This window comes from Xiphophorus maculatus, chromosome 11 (genome assembly GCF_002775205.1).
Source record: "Xiphophorus maculatus strain JP 163 A chromosome 11, X_maculatus-5.0-male, whole genome shotgun sequence".
Taxonomy (NCBI): domain Eukaryota; kingdom Metazoa; phylum Chordata; class Actinopteri; order Cyprinodontiformes; family Poeciliidae; genus Xiphophorus; species Xiphophorus maculatus.
In genome coordinates, this window is record NC_036453.1 from 8,698,976 (window position 1) to 8,705,001 (window position 6,026).

A 6,026-nucleotide genomic window follows, 5' to 3' on the forward strand; every position below is an offset into this window, starting at 1 on the left:
TCTAATAAGTGCAAAGAAACACTTCTCACCAAGCAGAGCAGGGCAACCAATGAATTTTTACTTCCTCTTTGCCCTAGACACCACATAAAACAAGAGAAATGCATTAATTAAAGCAATCATCACACAACATATCCATAAATTGTTTCTAAAATACTTAAGTGTGGAAGCGGTTTTTACATGTTATTGAAGGATGATAAGTGGTCATGGGTTTTCTTTAGAAAGACGAAATAACTCCCAAATCAGCATTTCTTTTATGATAAAAGGCCTAATTTAGTTATTTGGAGTTCTATCTCGATGCTTCTATGTTTCTGTGCAAATACTGACTTTTTTGTGTGAATTTGTTTCGCTCTGCAATACCAGAGATGTTGTGACTTATGTGGTATAAGTACTACTGATTCCTATTGTAATGCCCTTCTTTGTCCTTAGAAAACAATAGACAAATAGAAAGAAAGAAAAGGAGTCTGGAATGTCAGTAAATGTAATGTTTATAAGTAAACAACTGTGCTCATTTTTGCATACCACAGTCCCACTTATCACCCCTCCCCCCATCTATTCATCTCCACACAGGCAATGTCTCTCAGTGCATCTTGGCATGTTTGACTGGGGTGGAGATAAACTTTGAGAGGGTACATTAGTAACACTTCAAGTCTTACCGCATTAGTCCTATGCCCAGTAATTGAGTCAAACAGGAACACCTTTTGTCTGCTACATTTCCGGCAACCTTAATGAGAAGAAAAGAAAAAATAAAAATAAAAACAAAATAAGAATTAAAGTCAGAGTGTACACTGAAAAATGAAAACTAGTATGGTGACTCATATTTTATAAACCTTCTAAACTTTACTCTTCTTTACATGGATTTACACATTTTCTCAAATTAGGTCAGAGGTTGATATTATATTATTAGTAGTTAAATATTTTTAATATTTAACTACTTTAGAGTGGCCACAGAAATGGAAAAACTAATACTTAAAGTGTAACTAAACCCAAAAGAAGTTTTTGTTGCTTATAAACTGTCTATCAAGGTTTTCTGTGTCTGTGAGAATTTTGTTTTAGTGCTTGACTCCTTAAGCCGGTAGTTGGGTTTTCCTAATAGTTACACTGAAAGTCATTAGCACAAAAATATGAAATAATACTATAACCATGTCACTCAGGACTCATTCTGGTATATGACAGTCTCACTCAGCCCCACTGCCCCACACGGTGGTTGTGGTTGAGTTGTGAGTGAGTATGGAGTATTGAGCGTTGTGGTGAGTATTGATGATAGCATCATTCTGCTTTACAAATGTGTGATTTATTTGTAATATTGACTAAATTGGAATGGGTCTGCTCTGCTAAGATTACTGCCACAGGTATTCTGCAGGACAGACAACTGTTATACTGCAAGTCTTTCTAGAAGCGAGGGGGAATCAAAGCAATCTATGCTGCTTGCTCAGGCCAGACAGGCTACAGCAAGGCCGCAGAGCAATGTTGACTTAAGAGTCTCAAACACACAAAAAAGAGTGGCTACACATATCACTAGCTGTTTTGACAAAATGTCTGTAGAGGAGTATGAAAAAAATGTACGAAGATAGCAACAAAGTGGATAAGCTTTGCCTCTATCTTTGTTAATCTCCATCTCCAGTCGTGTCTTTTCCCTCTGCTCACTTGTGTCAAATTTCAAAAGGCTTGGGTTATGCTTTCAGGGCAGTTAGTTAAACTTAAAACAAATACTGTGTACTTGTCCAAAGGTTCACAAACAAGGCCAAGACAAGCATTATTGTTGTTTCAGAATTTGAGGTTAGTATAACAAAAATGTACGTTAAATGCACAGTGGCACAGTTGGTAGAGCTATTGCCTTGCAGCAAGAAGGTTCTGGGTTCAATTCCTGGCCCGGGGTCTTTCTGCACGGAGTTTGCATGTTCTTCCTGTGCAAGGTGGGTTCTCTCTGGGTTCTCCGGCTTCCTCCCACAGTCCAAAAACATGACTGTCAGGTTTTTTGGTCTTTCTAAATTCTCTCTAGGTGTGAGTGTCTGTGTGTATGGCTGTGTGTCCTGTCTGTCTCTGTGTTGCCCTGTGACAGACTGGCAACCTGTCCAGGGTGACCCCCGCCTCTTGCTGGAAATAGGCACCAGCAGCCCTACCGACCCCTGGTGTAAGAAAATGGATGGATATAAAAGAAATAGTCACAGGACTAAGGAAAACAAAACTTACCCTTTCTCTTCTTATTTTCAAATAGGCCACCCTGACTTAACGAGATGGCATGGGCAGCAGGCGATTCATATGAATGTTGGTTTGGTTGGTCTATGGGAGAGACAGATGGCAGAGTAGGAGGAGAGGCAGGTGGAGAGGTGCTTCTGGCTCTTTTCTTCTTCTGGAAAGCCGGAGAAGAAGGAACAATAGGAGGAGAAACAGGAACCAGATCAAGCACAATCACAGGCTCTTCCTCAGCTATGGTCTCTGTTGGTTCATAGACCAGGTTCTCAGCTTTTTCATCAGCCCACTGCTCTTTGGGTGAAAAAACCTGCTGTTCCGTGGAGGTGTCGGGCTGCACTGGTACAGACGTGGCTAGGAAAGACGTAATTTTACAGAAAACAGAAATAAATATCTATAGACACATATCTTGCTCGCTTTCTGTGGACTTGATATAATGCTCTACAGAAGTACACACACTCTCACACACGTACATGCATTACCTTCAGGGAGGAGAAATTCATAAGCACTTTGCATCTTCTCAAGAAAATTATTTGTAGTAGCAGTGGGCTCCAAAAGAGTAATTGCATCTGCTACCCACTTGCTTGAAGACTTATCTTCCTTAGCAAAAAATAAAATAGGCTTATAGCCTACAGCATGAAGTTTGCGAACCTGCAATTGATAAGAACATGTTACAAGTTACTAAAACGCACCATCCTATTAGAGCAGATGTTTTTCATCGTTTTGCTCATTAACAGAACTTTTTCAGTCTAATATTTTCTACTTACTGCAATTTCCGCAGAATCCATTATGCGGGAAACATTTCTGTTTTTTAAAACTGTTTCCCTCCACTGATCATTGAATGTCTGAAACTTTTCTTTTATTTTTTATTTTTTGGTGTAAAGACTCTGGTGGTAGGCGACACAACTTTTTGCCTGATTGGGCGTTTGACACTGTGCGCATGGTCTGAATTTGGGGCGTGTCATACTTAAAAAACACTGACAAAGAGCAAAATAGAATGCAAAGACTTATGATGGACAAACAAACAAACAAACAAACAGAACTGTTGACAAATTACGTGAAGAACAATAGACAAATTAAGAACACAAAGATGACGAAGAGATATGACAAAAAAGATGACGCAGAGATTTGACAAACGTGGCTCTTAAAAGTGCCTTTTGTGGGTGCTATGAATGAGCAGAAATGTATGTCAGATGAATATCTCAAAGAAGAACCTGTTGACATAAAAACAAAATAAATGTTCAGATTTCGGAAGTTATTTATTTCAACGTAGACAGGTGGAGAGAACTTTGGCTGTAATGACCCAAGTTCGTTTTTAATTCAAATGCATGACCTAGTTGCAATCAGTGTATTCAGAAAACCTTTAGGATCATCACAGCCTAGGGTTGTTATAGCAACCCTCAAATTATACAACAAACAATTCTGTGACTCTATCATGGCTAATTAAATGTATTAAGTGCAGGTTCAGCTGAACTCTCTGGGCTCCAAGAGGCTAATGTAGCTTGCTGATGTAGCTAGCTAATGTAGCTAGCGGCAACAAAAATTAAAAAAATACATGTTACAAACGTGTCCAAATGTCTTCAACCATTCGCGGCACAGTCCTACTACCATTAAGTCCTACAACTGCAATCACATTCTGTAGTATTTTCTTTTGTTTTATAATACAAAAACATTTCTGACAGATTCAGGTTTGTACTCACCGGGGTCCAATGTCGCATGCGATGACGTCAGCTTCTTCTTCTTCTTCTTCTTAGATTTATGGACGGGTGGGATCTGTCCTTATTTTTATTTTAATCAAACGTTTACAGAACCGTCTGGCATGTAATCACAAAAGGAAATGCACCCTCACTCTTCTTAAACATTTTTATTAAAATTCTTTTTTTTTATTATTAACACTAGGATGATACAGTTTTCGAGTCCTTCCCATATCGGCTCAACAGGGCCAAAAGGCCGGAGTCCACCCTGACGACTCTGATGGCTCAAATTAGCATCCCTTCTTCAATTGTAAATGTGGTCGTTGACCGTCAGGCCAGAAGGTAGGAATGTGAATAGTCCATGTTGGGGGTGGGTATCTATGATACCAGCAGGAGATCAGGTCTCCTGTAGGTAGTGCTCTTCAGTTTAGTTTTGAAGCATACATGAAGTGTTTTTGGAGAGATGTGACCTTTTGCAGCTGATCCATGATGTTGTGCTGCATTATCCAGGTCATTTTGCCAAATGTACATAGAGTTTGCAAAACATAGAATCTGTTTCAAAAAATATGCAAAGATTTTTCTAAAAGAAATTAGTAATGTTTCTCTTTGAAATAAAGCTAAGAGGGTATAACATGACAGTTTAGAAATAAACTAACCAAATTAATTGTGTTGATCCACCTCAAAAAAATCATGCAAAAAGTGTAAGCAAAAGAAATCTGGGAGACTTAGCACATGCAAATTTGCATGCAGCCTTTTGTGCTGTGGAGGATAAATAGGTGACTGCTTCACCTATTTAGTTCACAAGAACTAATGGCATTTATTTCAGTCATAATCTTGCGGGGGGTGACCAAGGTTCCATCACTATGTGACAGCTGGTCAGCAAACCTGGCAAACATGATTGACATGGCAGCACTGAATGCACATGTGCTTTATCAGGCATGCATTGGGGTGCAGGAGAGACGGGTGGACTTCCTGGTTGAGCTTGCAAAAGAGTTCGGTAACTCTCATGTGAGTGAGAAGAAGGCACACAAGGAGAAACTGCTTCGGCAACAACCTTCCACACCCAGCTCAGGCAAAAGGGCGAAGTGTCAGGTCAACCATCGATGCAGGATGTGTGTCCTGAGGCCGAAACATCATCAGTGACCCCTCACACCCCCAATATATATATATATATATATATATATATATATATATATATATATATATATATATATTTAAACAGCACTTACTTTAAGCGCAAACACACCACATGAAACCATATCTTGCTGGATGGCATGGGTGACAGTTTCACATTTCCACCTTGAGACTTTCATCCCTCATAAATGCCCTGAGAGGATAAAATGTTAAATTAACATTCTAGAAATCCAATTATGACATTTTTTTATTATAATAAACAATAATTGTTCTTGTTTTTCTCACCTTGTTGCTTCCAAGCACCTCTTCACATCTTTTTGGGACTCTCCAAGTGAGTTAAGGAAACCTATTGTTATGAATATTCTTTTGTTGAAATTACTAAAAAAGTGATTTAATTTTTATGTTAAACCAAAATAAAAATTGTTTGTGCATGCTTTACATTTAGCAAAGATGCATTGTCAGATTTATTTCCTTCAGTATCCTTGCAATAGCGATAATAAAGAAATGACATCTTCTACATAATCACACTTGTTCTATGAACTGCTGGGATGAGTTTTATATCAATAGGATGATATTTGAGGAAAATAGAGAGGGCATGCAGATATCAGCAGGCTAATAATAGGCTTTGCCAAAAAATGCATCCCCTGCTAAAATGGAGAAATAAAGAGTTAAGAGGGATTTGACCTTTTCTACATAATGACACTTGTTCTCTGAGCTACTTCTGTAAGTTTCATATTAACAGGACAATAGACAGGGGATACAAATATTGGCAGGCTCAGAAATTAAAATGCATCCCCCCTACATTAATAGACTAGACAGTAAAGGATGATATAAAATGTTCTACATAACGGGCTTCTGCTTTGTAATGCTTTAAGCCATTGTGTTAAAAGAAAAATCGGGGAATTTCAAACCATCTGCGGAGAACATTTTCATCAGACCCTGACTGAAAAACGTTCGACTCATATGTTTCAATAAAGCTATAAAAACCGTATTTATTTCAATTAATCT